Below are 23313 nucleotides of genomic sequence, written 5' to 3' on the forward strand. Positions count from 1 at the left end.
TATACCTGTACTAAATACGCAATGTACGATTATAATACTTTGAAAACTTATTTGCAATATATATATATATATATATATGTATCTTTCGCACTGAAACTCTTTATAGGTCTTTTTTTATTATAGGTGCATTATGTCCAGGGGCAAATATTGCATGCATGTTCAGTCCTTTTGTGTCCTTACTTTGGACAGGCATATACAGAATGTGGCGGCGTTAAGCATGTTTGTGAGCGCTCAATCCTCCCATTACCTTTACTATCTTTATTGGGAAATAGACCGGTGTAACTGTAAAAAATCAAATTGGAAAAGGCTTAATAGCTCAAAAGATCGATACGAAGCACCGATATATAAAAAGTAATCGCAGTTACTGAAAGCTATAGTTCAAAGCCAGTTACAACTTATAAATCATTTATGATCCCCCAGACTTAACTTAGGAGATCATATGCTTATAAATATATTGTTCATATTATGTTTATTCTATATATATGATCGCATTTTGAAATGTACATTTATATCATAAATGTATTTAAATAAAATATGTATAATGCCAGCTCAGTCAGACTACACTGCTAAATGCATTCATTAATTTTGTTTGTTGTTATTGAGGTGTAGTACGTTAAGACTTTATATATATAATATATGCATGCATACAGATAACAAAAATGTAATAAAAAGTTAACGTACCCATTATATATAGGAAAATGTCGTCGATAACGAAAGTCGAAATTGGCTTACAATTTGCAAATATTTCCTGTTGTATCTTGTTTATAAGTTAGCGATGTTATTGATAAAATGTAAATTTTCATTTAAATATAGAATAAGGACACACTGAACTATTAACCCATATGGTCTATAAATAACATTCAATCTATATTGGCGTGGATCAGTTTGCAAATAAACCACTGTGTCTAAACTACCCCGGCAAAAAATGTTTGGACTCGATAGTATCTAATGTCCGGTACGGTGACGGACAATCAACAGACAGAGAAAGGTAGAATTTCTGTTTATTTATTTGTTTTTTAATGACATTGAAGAATAAACATACACATATAACTATTTTCGATTGTGTGATGTAATATTTTCTACAACCGTTCTAGATTAATGGAGAAATAAGTAAAAAGGCACATGAAAATGGTGATTTGAGTGAACCTTGCTACGAATTTGTTTAATTTCTTTTTAAATTGTGCACATTGTACGGAAAGAAAAGTACGGAAAGAAAGATATTAACACAGAGATTGCATGGATAGTCACTATGAGCACCTCAATATTTGCATTTCTGTGCATGGAACGAAAGAAATAGGTCATGTCAAATTGGAAGGACCCTGTTTCGTCAATGTTGTTTATTACACAAGGACCCTGTTTTGTCTCAGTATAGGACCCGGTTTTGTTTTGTTTTGAAACCACAAATTTATGAAAAGCTACGTTAGCACGGATCTGGACATTGCCCATCGGAAGAAATTAAATATTTGAGTCAAAAAGATGTTATTGCAATACAAACATGTGTTAAAATATATTTGAAACGGAAACTTTTCGAAATAGGGAGTAGAAATTTTTGAATGCTATACGTATACCTTATTGATCTTATCTTCGAACTAAGTTTAAATGGAAATAAATACTTTATATCATGTACTAACATTAATGCCTTATGATAGAAAAAAAGAAGATGTGGTGTGATTGCCAATGAGACAGCTCGTCACAAGAGATCAAATGACACAGAAATTAACAACTATAGGTCGCCGTACGGCCTTCAACAATGAACAAAGCTCATACAACATAGTCAGCTGTAAAAAGCCCCGAAATGACAAGTGTAAAACAATTCAAACGAGGAAACTAACGGCCTTATTTATGTACAAAAAAAAGGAACGAAAAACAAATATGTGACACAGCAACAAACGACAACCACTGAAATACAGGCTCCCGGCTTGGGACAGGTAAATATATACAGAATGTGGCGGGGTTAAACATCTTAGCGGGATCCCAACCCTCTCCCTAACCTGGGAAATTGGTGTAACAGTACAACATAAGAACGAACTATAAAAATCAGTTGAAAAAGGCTTAAGTCATCAGATGGATACAAATAGAAATACATCTCAAAAATGTTTGTTTGTTTTCTATACTACTGTAATGATGTAAAAATAAGAAGATGTGGAATGATTGTGTTACCATATCAATTTATCAAAAGAGTAAGGATAGTATGCTTTACTATACGCTATGTTTACAATATATTTACTCATTCGTTCATCCATTGACGGACAGTGAGAGAAAAAGCTCCGTTTTGAAGGCCGTACTTTGACCTATAATGGTTTACTTTTACAAATTGTGACTTGGATGGAGAGTTGTCTCATTGGCACTCATACCACATCTTCTTATATCTATTAGAACGTTTTGGATATCTCAAAACAAAATGGTTGCCTTTCGAACGTGTATTTTATGTCCGCTTCGAAATACACAAGTTCTAAACTTCCCCATTAGAAACAAAATAATTCTATCATGCCATGCTCTACGCTCATTTTAACATAGGTAGGCATTATATTTGTCAATATTTTATACCTGGCTAACCCTTGGTTTAAAAATTTTAACAAATATAATGCCTTCCTATGTCAAAATGAGCATTGAGCATGGCATGAAAGAATTATTTCTTTTTATAAATAAAAGTTGGGTTGCAACATTATAACGTCCAATATCTTCGTCTTCGTCTTCGAAGAACAACCTAATTGTCAAATTTAGCCCGTGAAAAATGACAATGAGACAGCTTTCCATCAGAGACCAAATGACGTAAAAGTTAACAAATATAGAACACCGTATGGCATCCAACAATGAGAAACGTCCATACGGCATAGCAAGCTAAAAAAGGCCCCGAAATGAAAACTGTAAAAAAAAATAATGTGGAAACTAACGACCTAGATTTATGTACAAAATAAAAAACGAAAAACAAATACATGTATGATATATAGCAACAAAAGACAACAACCGATTTACAGGCTCCTGAATTCGGTATTGGTACATACAGAATGGCGAGGTTGGACGTGTAAGCCACCCCCCCCCCCCCCCGCTCCCCCTCCAAAAATAATAAACAAGAAAAAAACTGGTATAACAGCACAACATATGAACAAACTATAAAATTCAGTGAGTTGAAAAAGGCTTAACTCATTTGATTACAGAGACCCTATAGTAAATATGCGATTGGCGGCTGTCTCTGTTTTTTCGTCTTTTATTAAATTTTATGATGGTATACGATATAGTTACATTATATCAGTGGCGGATCCAGGAGAGTAGAGGGAGTACGCCGACCCCCCCCCCCCCCCCCCCCCCCCCTTTTTGGTGGCTAGAAATAATTATTTTATCATGTTTTTTACGATTTATGTATGATTTTTTATTTAGCATATAATCGTTAAAAAAAATTTCCCCTTGCTACGCTCGGCGGTATAAAATCCGTTTATGAATACGCCCCTTTCAAAAATCATGGCCTCGGTCCGCCCTTGCATATTGACAATTTTAAACTTGACCAAATTGCTTAAATTGTAGAACATTTGTCAATGTACGATAATCATTATACAATGAAGAGATAAACCTATATATAATAGTTGTACTATATAGGGCAGTTGTTAACAACTTGATACTAGTGCATTAAAGAATTTGTTAATGTTAAAAAAAAAAAAGAAAAAAAAAAGAGAGATAAAACATCGTTTATTTATAAAAATTACTAATCAAATAATCATTATTGCAATTTCCGGATGGCCTAAGACTTTTATACTATTTTATACTTAGTATTATTGTAACAAGGAGGAGTAAACAGATTTTTAACGCACCATTATTGTGATCCTTTGCGCCGCATGGAAATTCCTTTTCTTGGGCGATTCTGCATGCACATACATTTGTCTTATTCTCTTGCTTTATAATGAACGTTTAGTTTCAGAATATTTATTTTGAAACGAGTATACTGTCTTCATTTTAAGTAGAGCGGAACACTAAGATAACCATCTTGTTGTCCCAGAAAATCACATATCAAATGTGCGTCCTTAAATTTTCAAGGCCGTACACTAATTAAGTTTGAACACTTAAATTTACATAGAGGATATAAAAAAAAACTAATTCCGTTTCAAAACCTTCCATTTCTTTTTAATTTTTCCTTTTTTTTTATACAAAACAAAATTGAAATTTGCTTTGTTCTAATATAGCAGTAATTCAAGTGTTTACGGATTCAAAAAGGTTATAAGTTATCCTCTGAAAGAAAATGTTTTTCAACGATCCCTCAAACTGCTGTTGAACGCCATATTTTAATTTTCGTCATGCGATTATGCATTATTTTCTATGACAAAACCGGGTCTGCTTTGTGAAATTTAAGGACAAAACCGGGTCGTACACATTGACAAAACCGGGTGCTTCAATTTTGACATGACCCACTTCTTTCATTCCATGCACAGACATGCAACTATTGAGGCGATCATAGTGAAAAGTCTTGAAATCTCCGTGTTAATATCTTTCTTTCCGTACCTTTCTATCCGTACAATGTGCTCAATTTAAAGAGAAATTAAACAAATTCGAGGCAGGGTTCACTCAATTCACCATTTTGATGTGCCTTTTTACTTATTTCTCCATAAATCTAGAACGGTGGTAGAAAATATTACATCACACTATCGAAAATAGTTATATGTGTATGTATATTCTTCAATATCATTAAAACGACATATAAATAAACAGAATTTCTACCTATCTCTGTCTGTTGATTGTCCGTCATCGTACCGGACATTAGATACTATTGAGTCCAAACATTTTTCGCCGGGGTAGTTTAGATACAGTGTAAACTGATGCAGTTACTCACCCCGTATAAACCCGATACAAAAGAATCCGGACGTTGACGCGTTCGATGCGATAATCAGGAAAACATTTGAGATGAAAACAATTTAGAACTTATTTGAGTATATATCAATTAATGTGTCAATGTACATGGTAGTTTATCTAATCAATTACACAGTTGTTGCAAGTTTCGATTTTGTATATAGAACGTTTGATAAAACTGCTAAATGCAAAACGCACATATATGGTCCAATTTTCTACGTTTTATGAGGTAAACAATGCTGAATATCTTTTCTCACATAAACTTTTGCGTAGCAATACTTTAAGCAATAATAAATATCTTTACGCTAAATTACTACGTGCCTTCAAATGTTCCCTACAACTCAGAATAAACACGATTTCATACTAAATAAGTTTTATCTACCTGTACCGTTCGTTTCACTTAATGTGTCGAGTTCGTGCGAGTTCGTTGCTCCCTTACTAGTATAATCCACTAGTGTCAAACTATCCAGCAATTCTCATCCTGCAATTCTCTTTATAAAAAGCTATCCTGCAATTCGTCATTCTGCAATTGCGTTTGGAAAACTACTTGAGCCACAATTTATTTTTCTTTAAAATCATAGTTTCTGACTTTTTTGTTCGAAAACAAGATTTATATTATAGAAAATAAAAGATTTGTATATCCGATTAACAAATTTTAACTTTAGTTTGCAGATTTCTAACTCATATTTACGATTTTGTAATTAGCATTTCCAATAATAAAAATCATGATGACGATTAAAACAAAGTATTATCTGTTTAAGTACAGGATGTGATTCATATTTACGCATGTTTAATCCACATTTGCTATTTTCAAAACTCATATTAACGACTAAAATATAGAGATTTTGATGTAAAATTAAAAAAAATGTTCATGGCATACCGACTTAAAAACTTCTATTTGAAACTGGGTCACCCACCTTCCAACTCATTACCTCGGCAGTTTTGTATGGCTAGGGATTATAGACTCTGCTCTAATAATTAGCTATTGAATAGAACTACAGCGTGAGGGTAAAGAATTTCTGGGGTAAGCATTCTGAAAGGTCGAAAATTTCGTCCGAAACATTGAAATAAGGCCAAATTCGAAATTCGATAAAACACGCATTTGGGACACCCACTTTCCGACCTATTGTCGCGGGAGTTCTTTATGGCTAGGGATTATAGACGCTACCCTAAGGAATAGCTATTGAATAGTACTATACCATGAGGGTAAAGAATTTCGGGGAAGCATTTTAAAAGGTCGAAAACTTCGTCCGTAACATGGGGAAAAAAGTCAAATTTGATAAAATACGCAGTGGGGTCACCCACCTTCCAACCCATTGCCTCGGTAGTTGTGTATGGCTAGGGATTATAGACTCTCCTCTAATAAATAGCTATTGGATAGAACTACAGCGTGAGGGTAAAAAATTCCTTATGTAAGCATCCTGAAATTTCGAAAATTTCATTCGAAACAACCGAGACAATGGGTCAGAAAGTGGGTGTCCCCAACGCGTATTTTATCGAATTTGGCTTTATTTCTATGTTTCGAGCGAAATTTTCGGCATTTACGAATGCTTACCCCAGAAATTCTTTACCCTTTCGTTGTATTACTATCCAATAGCTATTTATTAAAGCAGAGTCTATAATCCCTAGCCATACAGAACTGCCGAGGCAATAGGTTGGAAAGTGCCCAATGCGTATTTTATCAAATTTGACTTTTTTCCGTGTTACTGACGAAATTTTCGGCCTTTCAGAATGCTTACCCCAGAAATTCTTTATCCTCACGTTGTAGTACTATCCAATAGCTATTTATTAGGGCAGCGTCTATAATCCCTAGTCATAAAGAACAAACGAGACAATGGGTCGGAAAGTGGGTGTCCCCAACGCGTATTTTATCGAATTTGGCTTTATTTCTAAGTTTCGAGCGAAATTTTAGGCCTTTAAAAATGCTTACCCCAGAAATTCTTTCCCCTCCCGCTGTAGTACTATCCAATAGCTATTTATTAGAGCAGCAGAGTCTATAATCCCTAGCCATACAGAACTGCCGATGCAATAGGTTGGAAGGTGGGTGGCCCAGTTTCAAATAGAAGTTTTTAAGTCGGTATGCCATGAAATAATTATTTTACTTCAAAATTCTTTATTTTTAGTCGTTAATATGAGTTTTGAAAACATTGCAAATTATTGTAAATACCGTAAATATGAGTTAGAAATCTGCAAAACTAAAGTTAAAATTTTGTTAATCGGATATACAAATCTTTTATTTTCTATAATATTAATCTTGTTTTCGAACAAAAAAGTCAAAAATTATGATTTTAAAGAAAAATAAAATTGTCGCTCAAGTAGTTTTCCAAACGCAATTGCAGGATAGCTTTTTATAAAGAGAATTGCAGGATGAGAATTTCTGGATAGATTGACACTAGTTAATAATTCCTGTGCAATTCGTTGACAAAAACCGTCACAAATCCCTTTCTTTTTAAGGTATTCGAGATGGCATCAGCGACCCCTTTTCTGTGTTTTATTGTACATTTTTATCTGTAAATTTTGTCGAAATAGTAGACCATAAAATTATCAGTCATACAAAGCAAAATTGAAATGTTTTAAACAGCGCACATCTGACGGCAATTTTTCTATTGAAGACTATAGGAATTTCAACGTCATTCCAGCTGAAATAAACTGTTAAAAAATATATTCCAGATGAAATAAAATTTTAAAAAAATATATATATTACAAATCAAATCAAATCAAACTTTTATTGCCATATAAACCAACTTATACGATTTGTGGCAAAAACAACATTAACATAATGACAAGAAAAAAGCATGTATAATCATATTAAGCAAACTAATGAAAATAGTTCAAAATTCAATTATGAGTCCCCTATCCTTAGTGCCAATGACTTTTTTTTATAAAGAAACCTATGCTCTCTACCTGTTTTTGTGTTGATGGGCAAAGAATATTTATCATTTTTAACCGGATTTTCGAAGGAAATATCGGTTATTAAAATGGTGATATACGGCGGGCGGCTGCCAAACAGCGTCAGCACAATAACATGAAAACGCTTTAACAAATTTTTTTCAAATTTAAATATGTTGTTTCCTGGGACTTAATGAAGGTCTCTATTAATTTTCAAGATTTTAGTATATCTCCTTTGTGAGTTATTGCCATTTTTAATATCCAAAAGTAGAATTTTTAAATATTTTACTGTTGTTATCATTTTATGATTTGTCTTATCTCAGAATAAAAATTGGAGTGACAGATTTATTTGAAAATTATCTATTTCCTAAGTGGTAATTATTATAAGCTATATCATTAGACATTTTGAAGATTATTACATTATTATGTAAGAGTACTATGTTAAACAACCATAGTTCTGTTCAATTAGATATTATAAATATTTCAGCATATGATAATGATTTATTTTCATTATTAATTAGATCTTTGAAATATTTTAGCATATGATAATCATTGGAAATTTTCTGTTTTCTGATAAGATCTGTAGGACTGTATATATACAGTTTGAAACGTACTAGTATTACTGTATAAATGAAGTTTGGAATTTAATGTTCATTATTAGACATTTTGTAGATAATTAAGTGTCCATTAATCATATATATTCTTACCCCTACCCCCCTTCAATTTGATAATGTGCTTTTATCTTGTAAATGGTCGAGATCCCTACTCCTAAACCATATATATTCTTGTATGGGACAATAAAACAAATCAAATGAAATATTGTGATAGTCCTCAGGTTCACAGCTACCCTCCTTTTTTTTGAAAACTTGTAAATGTGCAAGCTCCCCACCCTGAAACCATATATATTCTTGTATGTTACAAATCGAATGAAATAAAAGGTGAGTCCCCTGGGGTCACCCCCAGCGTGTCTGTTTGAGAACTTGTAAACGATCGAGATCCGCACCCCTAAACCATATACATTTTTGTATGGGACAATAAAAGAAATCAAATGAAATATAGGGGAAGTCCATTATGGTAACCCCCACCCCCTTCTGTTTGAGAAATTGTAAACGGTTGAGATCCCCACCCCTAAACCATATTTATTCTTGTATGGGACAATAAAACAAATGAAATAAAATTTAGGGGAAGTCCACGAGGGTTTACCCCACCCCCTTCTTTTTGAAAACTTTTAAACGGTTGAGATCCCCACCCCTAAGCCATATATAATATTTTTTGGGACAATAAAACAAATAAAATGAAATTTAGGGGATGTCCCCTGGGGTAACCCCAACCCCTTTTTTGGAAATTTTTAAACAGTCAAGATCCCAACCCTGAAACCATTTTTCTTCTTGTAATTACAATAAAACAAATCAAATGAAATAAAAGTCGTCCCCTGGTGTCATCCCCACCTTTGTCTTGTTTAAGAACTTGTAATCGGTTAAGATCCCTCACCCCTAAACCATATATATTCTTGTATGGGACAATAATCCCCACCTTCTTCCTGTTTAAGAACTTGTAAACGGTTGAGATCCCCACCCCTAAACCATATATATTCTTGTATGGGACAATAAAACTAATCAAATGAAATATAGGGGAAGTCCATTGGGGTAACCCCCTACCCCCCTTTTTTTTGATAACTTGTAAACGGTCAAGATTCCCAGCCAGAAACCATATATATTCTTGTATGGGACAATATATCAAATCAAATGAAATATAGGGGAATTCCACGGGGGTAAACCCTACCCCTTTCTTTTTGAAAACTTGTAAACGGTTGAGATCCCCACCCCTAAACCATATATGTACTTGTATGGGACAATAAAATAAAGCAAATTAAATTTAGGGGAAGTCCCCTGGGGTAACCCCTACTCTCCTTTTTTGTGAAAACTTTTAAATGGTCAAGAACCATATATATTCTTGTATGTTACAATAAAACAAATGAAATGAAATAAAAGGTGAGTTCCTTGGGTTCATTCCCACCTTCTTCCTGTTTAAGAACTTGTAAATGGTTGAGATCCCCGCCCCTAAACCATATATATCCTTGTATGGGACAAAAAAACAAATGATATGAAATAAAGGGCAGGTCCCCGATTGGGATTCTTGAAACGTCTCGAATATTCGCAGAGCAAGTAGTTGTGTTTGGGTGACATTTTCCTATGCGATACATTCCACCGAGGTATTGTAGAGAGCTGAACATCAAAGTGTCTTGTTGTATTCGTTCGGTCCAATAAGTGTTGACTTTTTGGTTAATCATGTGTTTCCATTTTATTTTTGTTATAGTTTTGTCAAATAAAGATGTATAAGGGTCTTGAATTCCATATTTAAAGAATATTGTTTTAAGAGCAATAAACCAGCTGTTACTTTTTAATGTTTTTATCCCAAGTTGTCTTTCTGCAATTTTCCATTCCGTTGCAGTACAGTCTGCTCTGCAAATACTTCCAAATAAGATTAATGCTCTTTTGTGTATTATTGCCTCTGCCGGGAGTAAGCAAGAAATTATATATATTGCTGGATCTGCTACGTTTACTGGTAGTGACAGAATTTGTTTGATTATTTTCTTGTATTGCTGTGTTATTAAGTCCACATTTTTGCCATTAGGCAGCAATACTTCCAAACCATAAAACATTACTGGAAAGACAATAGTTTGTAGAGGTTATAGGATCCAGTCCATTTCTCCGTGCAGTTCTTGATGCATTAGGCTATACAGTGTTCTCCTGGTCTTTTTTAGGGTTCTCTTCGATGGTACTTGTAGTTGTATCTCTACTATCTCTTTGAATTCCAATGTGAGATGTTTTATTTACAACAGGCATTTGTTTACCCCTCATAAACCATTTTTCTTCCTCATATGTTACTTTCTTACTTGTTGGTACTGGTAGTACAACACTTTTCTCTGGCTGTAGTAAGTAATCTTCACGTCGGCTGTAGTCGAAGGCTATGTTGATCAAGATTTGTAGATCAAGAGGGTTGTCTCCTAATAGAGCGATATCGTCTACACATGTGGGGGCACAGCAGCTAATCGGTCCTATTTTCCCGCCAATATTGGACTCATTTAAGTTATCCAAGAGTTGGTTGACGTAGACCTTATACAAATCGGCACTGAGAGTACCACCTTGTCTCACACCTTGCTCAATATCAAATGCTCCAGAAATTTGTCCTTTCTATTTTTTTTTTAGTTGTGGCTTCCTTATAGAGGTTGTCAATTAACAGTATACATTGTTCTGAAATCCCCATATGATATAATTTTCTTATTAAATTTGTGTGTCGAACCACATCAAAAGCTGATTTTGCATCTAGCATTCCAAATAGTGTAGGTTTTTTTAGATCTTTGTTTTCTCTTTCATATTCCTCCATAATGAGGGAGGCTATTAGAGGAGCAGTATTTTCTGTAAAGCGTCGTTGCATAGGATTTTGATTAAGGATGATATCTGGATTAATTCTGAGTTTAACGATGGTTTCTACCAGTTTTGAAATAGTTGGTGTAATAGTTATGCCTCTGTACTTTTTTGAATTAACATTATCACCTTTGTTCTTAAATATTGGTGACAGAGTACCAGTCTTCAAGGAGTTTGTTATATAACAATGTTTGAAAGATGCATTTATGATATTAAGGAGCATGTGTTCTAGTTTTTTCCCTCCATATATTAAACATTCTGTTGTAATTCCAAAAATATCTGCTGATTTATTTCTATTTAATTTTTGCATTGCTTTTTCAAATTCTTCAGTTGATCTGAGACAACTTCATGGTCATAAACTTCTTGGCATATCTCAATGATTTGGGGGATATTCAGAGTCAATTAAACAAAAATATTCCTGATTAAAATTTGTGGGTTCTGATTGTTTGGCTAGGTTGGCGAAATGTGACTTCCAGCCTTCTAAGATGTTTTCCTCCCCTTTATAACAGTTATTGCCTACTTGTAGCTCGTCGAAAAATCTGTTTAATTTTCCTCTTTGTTTCTTAATTAGCTGGTAATAAAGTTTGCTATCCATAGTTCTTGCCTCAGTAAGTTTCTGTCTATCATTTATTCTTAATTTTGCATTTTCGGCTTTGCATATCTTTCTTAGTTCGTAAGTTGTAAATTTTTTGTGTAAAAGTAAAGGATTTGTTGGGTCTTGCGGTCTTCCTACGACATTCCATTCACAGTGGGCTGATTTCTTTGCCTTAATTGCTTTATAAATATCATGAGTCATAAATTTTAATTTAGGTTTGTGTTTTTTTACTTTCTGAGGTGGAGCAACAACTGCTAATGCATCAATTACTGCAGTGGTGAGTTTCAAAAATGCATCATCTGTCTGCTCAGTATTATCAGTTTGAATTTTGCAGTCAGTTATTCGATCAGATATGCTTGTTTATATAGGCCTTAATCAATTTTGCTCCAGTTCACCTTATGACTAGTATGCTTATTGTTTGAAGAAATATTTTCTGTATTTTTCATAGAAAAGTAAAATTTCATATTTGCTCCAACGTTAACAGGATAGTGATCAGAGATGTTGCTTGTAATTTCTAGCCTTCTTATGTGTAGTATACTTTCATCAAATTTTTTTCTTTTTCAAGTATTTCTTGCATTATTCGAGTTTGCAAGCAAATTTTCGTTGTAGTCACCTCCAATGATTACAGTATGAGTTTCTCTAAATGATTGTATTATTTCATACAGGATATCTATACATTCTTTAAGTTCTGATATGCTATTAGCTGAGCTTTTACATGGTATATAAATGGAGACGAGCAATAACTGTTTAGAAATTCCCTTCAGTTCAACACATTGTATTCTTTCATTACCAATATGCATAGGTGTAATGAGATGGTTTATTTCTTTCCGCCATAAAATTGCAACACCTCCATATCCTCTTGGCATATGTAGTGGTGGAAGTGGGTCTTTATCATCCACTGATTTTCCAATACCAATTAAATTTTCATTTAGTTCATTCAAAAGGTTAATCTGACAGTTAAACAGCCAATGTTCCTGTATCATACACACATCAAAATGTTTAATAGCCTCATCAAAAAATGGTCCACATGTTAAAACATTTTTGCAATTAAAAGTTAAAACTTTGACAACACTATGAACAAGATCATCATCATTATTTACACTATTTACAGGATCATTGTCAGTCGTTTGTTCACTATTAGTTTCAACTGTTAGCTGATTCGGTTGTGTTGGCTCACTCTGGCTAAAAAATGGTTATTGGACGGTGCTGTATAAAATATTGGTTGACTAGTTTTAGAAAAGTACTGTGTATTAGTAGGAGTTTGGATTGATTGATTATATTTATGCTCTTGGTGTTGCGGCTGGTGCGTCCTTGGAGTAGTTCTTATCTGTGATGGTTTAGTACTTTGCCTTACACTTTTATTCGGCTTTTGCTGTGGAGTAGCATAACATTGAGTTGGGTTGTGGGTCATACCCACTATATCATTTGCAATAGGCTGATTTTGGATTCTACTTGCATTGTCATTGTTCATACAGAGGCCTTGGCTCATAAATGACGGATTGATACCATGGTTTGAATTATCTGGTATAGAGTCAGAATTTAATATAGGAGAGCTCTGGGTTTGCTCGGACTGTCCAAGTAGTATGTCTAGCACAGAATCAATCTTTGAAAGTACATAACGTGTTACTTTGCCAGTTATCAGTTCATCCGTCGACCCATTAGAGCGGTTAGTATGTTTTGAGGATGTTTGTTCTGTCGTAGGATGTATCGGCTGTTCTTCTAGCAATGAGATTCTACGGTTTAGTGTCTTAACTGTCTGCTCAAGCTCTAAGTTTCTATTTTCTGCTTTGAAAAGTCGTTCCAGTATTTTTTCGTTTTCTTTTGAGTCGTCATTAAGCATTGCTTCTTTAATTTTGAGTTGTTCCTCCTTCTTTTTTAATTTTTGTTCCAGTTGGCTTAGTTCTTTAAGTTTAATAGATGTTTCTTGTTGAGCACGATCATTATCAGTTGGGATAGAATTTTGTTCTGCTACGTTGTTACGAGGTGTTTTGGTATGCAGAGCTCTACTTGTGATGTTGTTGTTGTCTTGAGTATGTAAAGACACTACTGGAGTTTGAGAATTTTGAATTACAGCTGTATTTATTTTGGCTTGTGTTTTGATGTTTACTGGTTGTTGTTCATTCGGAAGAGCTGTATTATGCGAATTTTGTATGAAAGTGCCGTAGCAAGCGTAGCATAAGTTTGAATCTTTAAGGAAGCATTGATCATGAAATTGTTGGCAGCATATTGAGCATGCAGATTTTTCAAATGTTAATATACGTAAACATGCTGGACAGTTCTCCAGATTTTCCTCCAAAAGTATTTGTTGAGCAAGAGTAGGTTTGGAACTATTTGAAGAAGAGAGAGTACAAACAGTGTCAGTGGCTGTAATTTCTGTTTTATCCAAAGTTTTTAAAGTTTTACATATAGAGAGTGGTTGTATTCCTTTATGTAGGCTATTACGACACATTGAGCATTCATATGTAGAAATATCCTGTTTTTTAAGTTGTTTAATATCAGTTTCAGAGAGTCTCTCACATTTAAAGTGTACCCAATGTTTGTTCGTGCAGTAGACAGCTCTAGTTCTGCAGCTCCTTTTACATTTTTGACATTTCTCTACTTCATTTGTGTTGTTATGCTCATTTGCATGATGAAGTTTATTTGAGTCATAGCTTGAATGTTGGAGAATACCGTCTAGTTTTTGGGCTAGAACTTTGTTTGTTTCTCGTATATCTATATTTTCTCCATTGATTGTGGTTTGACTGATAATTTCATGTAGTTTTGGCAGGTCTCTGTTTATAAAATTGGTTGAATGTTTGCCATTTACTAGTATTGAGCATTTTGTCAAATAAAGGTTAATTGTGTAATTATCAGTTTCATTCTCTCTAATTTTATATGTTCTTTGAACAGTGTTACCAGATTTATATATAGACACATCTTTTCTGACATCATAAAAGCTGTTGGCAGATTGAATATAAAATATTTCACATGCGTTAGAGAAAAGCTCAAATGTTACAGCATCTAACTCGGCAGTAAATCCCCCACCTGTGCAGTTGTATGAGATGTGGTTCCTTTTGCAGAGTTTGATTTGTTAGCAGAGATTTTTCAATATTTAGACTATACGGTTTAGTAAATGTGATTCCAGTTTTTTCTACTGACTGACTGTTGGTCGAAGCATCTGTGGATTCTACACGATTAAGAGCCATATCAAGAGGTTTGAGATCAAGCAATAGAGCTAACACGTCGTGGATACTCCCACCGTTGGAGATCTCTGTCACTTAATTTCAAAGAGTACTTTATAAGGATTAAAGACAGGTAGGTTTTAAACAGACAAGGATGCAGAGGTCAGATACAGTGAGTGCGTCGTGGATGCTCCCACCGTTGACTATGTACCTAGCCCCAACAATCCCTCTGAATATGCAAAGCTATCTTCTTCAACAAGACTCGTCCAAGCTCTGTGTTAGGGTGAATCCCGTCCAAGTATAAATTAAATGAATAGCTATCTCGTAATGTTATTTTCTTTGATTTAGAAGTTTTGGCGTTGTGATTATGGCTAATGTCTACTGCAAAATTTGGGGAAAAAGTATTTATTGATTCGTTGATTTGCCTGATTTGACTGTTGATATCATGAACTTTTGCTAATAATTCCTCCTCCTGTTGTTTGAAACTTGAGGGGTCACTGTGTCCTCTACTTTTATTAAAGTCAATAATTGAATATGGAGGTATTTCAAAGATAGTTATTTTGCAAGCAGGATATGTCTTTATGAGAGTTATAAAATTTTGTAAGGCATCAATCAGTATCTTTGGTTTATCTTTATCATCTGAGAGACTTATATATGTTCCGTTGTAATCAGTGAGGTCGCAAGTACCAAGCCAAATGCATAGGTGAATATTGTCTAAGTGACCAGTAAGTCTATCTATGTTGCTGAGTAACCAATTATATCCTTGGCTTGATGTTTGGCCAGATTTAAAACGCCATTTAATTTGTTTTTCAATATATGATGATGAGTATCCTTTTAAGTATTTGGCTTTGCTATCAGTAAGAATTACAGGCGTTAAAGTTTGTGTACCGAGTACTGGAGGTAACGGTTTTCTCAAATATTTCCGTAGTTTATTTTCAGACATCGGTTTTTCTTTCTCAACCAGAGTAGCTTGTATAATTACGCAATGATATATAGTGAAGATATATATATGTTTAAAATATACACTTGTTAATCAGAAGGTTCAATATATATATATATATATAAGGACAGATATATATCAAAAGTCACACATTGGTTTAAAACAACAGGCTAAATGTTAGAATATGAACTCTTATCCTCAGAGTTAAAAATTATTCGAGTCTTTGAATGACTATGTATAAAAAAGTTCATAAAATGACTAAGTGCTCCACCATTCATAAAAGTGCTCCACCATTCATAAAAGTGCTCCACCATTCATAAAAGTGCTCCACCATTCATAAAGTTTGATTTGTGCTATATATGTACGCTAAGATCTAAAATGCCATCATACCTTTAAAAGTCTATTGGTGTCAGTATATACGAAAAAATCAGCAGGTCAGCAGTTCATAAAACATTACAGTACAATGCACATATATTGACTAGTTAGATCGCACCTTGGCACCGGCCAGTCCCCTGGGAAATCAAATGCCCATTTTATGTACTGGAAAAAAAATATTTTAAATATGGAGTATAATTGGAACAGTATATTATTTAAAATTTGTCACTGGAAATTTGTTGTTACAGTGGAATTATTAGGTTTAGACCAAATAAAACAAATAAAAAGACAGTGGGTGAATTTTAAGTGTCCGCCATGTTGGATGGCTGAAAAGTAGCGTGGTCCAGGATACCAAATAAAAGTTTGTGTCTCCCTATTAAAAGGCTTGTTTGTTTGGAAATTTTGTAATATTGTGTGACACTTCAAATGTTATAGATATTGGAATTCAAATAGCTGTCTCCACTTGATAAATCAGATAAGTTTTCGTCAAATTCTTCTCTCACTGAAAAAAACCGCCACCATTCACCATTACCGGAAATCAAACCATGAGCTTCCTTCGAACTTTATGAAACTACTTAAAAGGGATGGATAGTTCTGAAAAGTTCATTCCTAAATTAATAAAGGGAAGTTTTACCCCTTCTCTGACAACCGTAGTCTCGCCCATTTTTTGAATCATCAACGATTATTTCGTTATTTTTTCGCGTTTAAAACTGAACTGTTAAACCTGTATTGCTTTAAGGAAAGCATTCCTGTTGTCCAGGGATTTATTACAAGCCCGTATTTTACACGATTACTTGTCATTCAATTCAAAATCGAATAGAGACTAAAACAAAACGAATAAATTGTGTAAATATATATAAAATATCGATATTTGTCATCCAATTGTCATTATATATGAATTAAATATTGTTTTAAAATTAATGTAAACAGAGGATGGCTTGGATAAGAAATAGCATTTTATGATGCATCAAGCCAAAAGTGTAAACAGGAAGTTGTGTAAGCCAGAAAGGGAGACAATTTTGGAGGGAAAATCCTAAAACAAGTACTGTCAAATCTTGACAAATATTTCTGGTGGCAAGTATTCAAATGTTTTAATATAAAATTATCAAACACAACCTTTAAAGGTGGAAGTAATGTTCCAATTGGCAAACATCAATTTATTTAATTGATAATCCACCTTTAATAAAAAAAAACAATTACTAGTATATAGGATTTCTATCATATTCATCTTGGAATAAGTTAGCCTTTTGTAAGCAAGTCTTTTTAAAATAACATTTCAATATTATTGAAAGGGTTATTATATTTCTTCCTTTGAAATAATATACTGATTATGATTGCAAAGTTGTAATTTGATAGATCATGATGTAAATAAAAGTAAATGAAAAAAATCTTATTGTGCCATTAAAAACTTTCTGTCAATATGTGTCAGTAAATTATGTTGTAAAGGATATATAACTAGTTTATAAGTCAAACAACTAAAAGTGTATACTTACTCTTACAAAAAAAGGATTGGAAGGGTGGTAATGAAATCAAATTATATAAATTATCTAGGCATTTTAATTTATAAAACTTTTAATAATTAATTCTAAAATGTTACTTTTTTTCCATTTCTGTGAAAGCATATATATAAAAAATGCAAGTCTTTTTAATATAACATAAACAACATGGTAGTTAACTTATAAATAAATGTAACATTATGTTAAAATGGTGAATTAATCTTTTATCGCGCGCTTACCACAGCGCTATCAAAAAATCCTGGGGAGAACACTGTATTTTTGCAAAAAATGTTCGGTCTGGTAAAAGTTCATTTGGTCCTGAAAAAAGTTGATCATTACCTGACCAGATGTCCTGAAAAAACTGAAAAACCTTTGGAAAGACTGCTATCCAATATATATGGCATCATTAGTTAACGAAGTTCTGAATTGTCAACTTATATTATTTTTTTTAGATTTTTTTAAAGACTAAAGACACTTTTAAGACAGACTATTAAATTTAAATGTTTCTTTGAAGTAATAATATGTATGGCTAAAGCCAAACTTGTCTAGACTAAGTGGCCGTAATGAGTCACAGCTATTTATTTTACAGGGGGCCAGGGACGTAGCAACTTTTACTGCAGGCACATTCGCCATACCAATTATTTTTTAAACACCTCATTGCCATACCAATTATTCTTATGATATGGCACAAACCCTTCTAGAAAGGACATTTTGCCGTACAAATATTAAATACTTTCCCTGCTACGCCTCTGATTAATCCCTTTTGAACTCTGTGTCCCGACGGCCAAGTCAGAAAATACTTAAATAGTCCCCGACACATTCAAAGGGGGTTACGCCTCTGATTATCAGAGTGAACTCCATTTCAGAGATACTTATTGCTATTTTAATCATTTCCAATTATCTATGACTATGTCTACGTAGTGTACTGTACATAAATGTCATTTTTTTTATGTGGCCAGTGTGGGGGAAAAGGACCCCCCTTTTTTTCCCCAAATACATAAACAAAACAAAACCGTAATCGTATTTAAAGGATCCGGTAAGTCTTAGAAAACATTAACCGAAATGATTAAAGGAATCAAGTGCAACAGACTCAAATATAAGTGAATATGAATTTGTTACTTGTGTTTATTGTTCCATGTGTTTATTGTTCCTTGTGTTTATTGTTACTTGTGTTTATTGTTACTTGTGTTTATTGTTACTTGTGTTTATTGTTCCATGTGTTTATTGTTATTTGTGTTTATTGTTCCTTGTGTTTATTGTTCCTTGTGTTTATTGTTACTTGTGTTTATGTTTTTATTAGCCTTAACTAAATGGCGCTTATAGTCTTGCGAAGCATTTGAAGGACTGAAAAAAAAAACACAAATATATATTATATATATATATATATATGTGTATTGGTCCTCACAAGGCAATATATGTAGATCATCACGGTTGAAACTGGTTTAATTACAAAGACTTTATAGATAATCAAACAAATATTCAGAAAAATGCATGACAATTATGAAAGGCTAATTTTTGTTTTCATTTGATAGAAAAGTACTAAGTATATGGTAATTATGCAAGTACAAAAATGTTCTTTGTTACCTTCAATATTTGTTCTCTACAATAACTTCCATGCATATGTATGCAGCATATTTTTCATATACCAAGTATTTATGATTTCTTGAATCAGTTTGTTTCTGATATGGCGGAATATGCGCTATGATTTCTTAAAGTTGCTGTCATTCTTTGAATAAATATAGCTTGTAAGGTCATTTAAGGCCACATCAATTTGATTTCTTGATCTTCGGGCTTTTGGTCAAACTATTAGAGATCACAAATCCATGTTTGCCAATGAACTCCACGTCACCATGTGCTTAACTCTATAACACACAAAGCATTCCATCCTTTCTTTACTCTTATATTATCATTAAACGTTTTAAGGATGTCATATTATTAGAATTAGAATGCCAAACTAAATTGGTGTTGTTAAAATTTATAGTTATTTTCTGAGATATCGAAAAGTCAGTGACGGTCATGAAGTTGCTAAGCATTTTTATAGTATTTATGAGCTATACAACTTTTTACATATTCAAAAAGGTGTGACATTTGTTTTCAAGTCCGTATTTAAATAGAATACCAAACAATATTTCTTTTTAACTCTAAACATGAAGAAATCATGATGACATTTTTTTTAATTTTCTCCCATATTTTGTGACGGTCCTAGTTCCTGGAGTTTTCAGTATTTTAACATAGTTCGTGTTTCCCCATTTACAAATTTATTGAAGCTGGTCCCCCTTCCAATTTTATGATATATACTAGTATGTAGCTGTTTACATTAGAACTGTTAATCATATATGCACAAAAAGAAATGTCATAAGATGTGGGAACGTTTTCGTGATTAATTCAGCACCATATTTTCATCATATGCTATTAGATAGACGTTTTTCGTGTCAATACCAATCAAACACTATCCAGTTACGATTATCTTCTTATTTATTTATACCGAGATTACGATTATCATTTTTGCGAGTTACGATTATCATCCCGAATTTTTCGACGGCAATTTTCTAAGCGCTTAGCCAATTATAGTGCACCGTTTCGATTCAAATATGATGTAATGGTATAGAAAAACCTTGCAGCTGAGTAACTCTTGACAACAACGGGCTACATTTGAGAAAAATGACTGAAAAGATTTTACCTATTTCTGCCGTCGCCATATTGGGATCGTCGTAATTCCAGTTACGATTATCAGTTTAACACCAGTGCTATTAGACGTGTAGGGAAAGGGATTTAAATACTGCGTTGATGTTAAATAACAATACCGATACAAGATTTAAGTGTGGACTTTCTCAAAATGCAATTGCATTGAAAAGTATCGTTTATCTTTGTGGTGTATTTAGTGAACGGCTAACGTCGACTCCAAATTTTAAGACTTGCATTGGCCTTTCATAGATCTTCATACATTCATATGAAGTTGTTTGATTTAGGAATGCAAACCAAAACTTAAAAAAATATGTAAGGGTCAAGAATGGTAATGAAGGATTTTACGGCCACAAGTCCAAATATATTGACATGTATGATTAGAATATGTTTAATAGTCAAATAACTCAGTTTGTCTCTCCACAAGTCCAGCACACAATCCAACAATTTGATTTGATTCGTGTCTTGGATGTCTCCACAAAGTTCCGACAACCCTAAATGTTTTAAACGTTTGATGACGTGTTCGACATAAACTTGACATTCTGAAATTCTTCTATTTAGTCTTTTGCATTTTCTTTTTCCTTTGCGGTTTTGTCTTATTTGGTTTCTTCTATATGGCGTAACAATTAGTGGACGGTTTGCATAAATCTTATCACCTAAACAACACAGTTTGGAGGAAAATCCAATTCCAAATTAGTGCCAATTCTTAGAAGAAGGTTGTCTTGCCGCGCATCGTTTTAATGTTCAAGAAAACCACTTTTCACGCGCCGTTTGTGATTTGTATTGTCTACTACTATCTGGATATGAATGCAATTGATAGACAGAAGACAGAAGGACTAACGAACAAAAGAACGGACGGATGGACCCATCCAACCATCACTATATACCGTCCAACTTAGAAAGCGGAGTGTATAGTGAATATTAGGCAAAACAAAATGAAGCAAATCGAAAAAAAAAATTGTCCGACATATAATTTAGCAGGCTTTGCAAGAAGTGACAATGGATATTCCATTTTTAAAATATACTAATGACCCAAAGATAATAAAATTAACTTCTACATATGAAAGTTTAACGCCACTTTCAACAATATCTTAATTAAATCGTGGTGTTCTTGTTTTGTTGGTGGAGGAAGCCGTGATGCCAAGAGAAAAAAACTTCCGACCCTTCACCGACACGTAAATTTCTTGAATAGTGCCCAAATGTGGTAGTGTTTTAAAACTTAATTCTTGTGTCCGAAAAACTTACTGACAAAAGTAGATAGAAAGAGAATGTCAGTTAAACTGTGATTTAGAATAATTAATTCACACATTTTAACCGTTGGTTTTTTTTTTAGGTATTGTCCCTTTTCAGCATAACATTAAATTTCCAGAGTGACATTTCTAGATAAGATAAAAAGATAGATATAATCAAATTGAATACGCTTTTGTTTCATTCTTTTTTTTTAATTGTCAAGTACACAAATTTCTAGTTTTGTTTTATTAGAATTTAAAGCTACACATTTTTCTATTCTAGAAAATTATATAAAATAAGGAGATGTGGTGTGATTGTCAAAGTAGACAACTATCCAGCAGAGACCAAATGACGTAAATGTTCGCAACTATAGGTCACCGTATGACACTCAACAACGAGCAAACCCCATCCCGCATAAAAGCTATAAAAGGCCCAGACATGAAAAGTATATTTTAAATAAATTTCAAATAAACGAACATTTTAAACAAAGATTGATGTAGAGTAAAAAAATCGGATTCGGATGTGATTTGATCGAGTGTTTTTTTCATTCATTTATTTTGATCACTTTGCGTATTATCCTTGTAGTCGTTCAACAAGATAGTACGAAAAGGGGGAACAACGATCTTAAACTTAATCGATCACTACTATGAAACTGCAGTTTTATGATAATAATATTAAAAAAATGTTATTATCTTATTGTTTAAAAATCATCTCAGCATTAGCAAACAAACCCATACAGGTATCTTGAATGAATGATTACATGTAGCTGTGCTTTTTGAGATAGTCCCCACTATAGCCTGTAGTGGTATTAGATGTCTATTAGACCTTTTCAACAACTCTCGATACCGACTAATGACACCTAGGGCGTGTTTTATTGGTCTTTTCTGCACATCTCCAGAATGTCTTCTGGTGAAGAGTCCAAAAAAATGAATCTGGACCTCTTCTGGGGATATTCTACGGAAGATCAATAAAACAAAAAAAATCAATTTGCCGTCGAATATAGCAGATTTTTGTTATGTTGGATGACATAAATGAAGTTTACAATGATTTTATAGAAATTAAAATACGTCCGGTAGACATGACTGTAAAAGTGTGCTCTGTTCGTGACATTTTTCTTTGTTCTTTCCTCTAACTCAATTTTGCTAGACAAATCTGGCTTAAACACCCACTATTTGATTTTTAAGAATAATCTTAAACTGCACAAAATTTCGTCAATGTTTGTCTCGAATATGATCAAAAAGGACATCTTGTCTATCCAATTTTTTTAAATGTACCAAACTGGATTATTTTTGTATAAAGCAAAGATATCGGAAAGTTCTCGAAATAATTTTTCTCTGGTGGTCCTTGAAGAAAATCTTCTGGTCCTAACTATTATATCTATTTCAAAATTTCGATGGTCAAAACCTTCGGACCACCACTTTTCTTCAAAAATTTTCATTGTATATGTATCAATATGCAAGTATACAATGTATACCAGACATTTCTCAGACTGTTTTTTTTTTCTTTTTTCTTTTTAATAAATCCGTTGGTTGTGTACTGATTGATACTTCAGTCTGGGAGAACAAGATTTATTTCAATATAAGTTGTTATTAGCTTTGAACAAACTTCCAGTAATTGCAAATATTCTTATTTCGGTGCTTTGTGTCTATTGTCTTAATGTAAGTTTTTTTTCTCCTTTTTT

General features: G+C 33.3%; 1 protein-coding gene across 3 annotated transcripts in view; it reads left to right on the forward strand.

Annotated features, from left to right (window-relative positions):
- LOC127725515 (uncharacterized) overlaps nucleotides 1-23313 on the forward strand; it is a 128911-nt gene that overhangs the window by 67437 nt on the left and 38161 nt on the right. The gene's annotated exons all lie outside the window — the stretch shown is intronic.

This window comes from Mytilus californianus, unplaced genomic scaffold, assembly GCF_021869535.1.
Source record: "Mytilus californianus isolate M0D057914Y unplaced genomic scaffold, xbMytCali1.0.p SCAF_15, whole genome shotgun sequence".
Classification (NCBI taxonomy): Eukaryota; Metazoa; Mollusca; class Bivalvia; order Mytilida; family Mytilidae; genus Mytilus; species Mytilus californianus.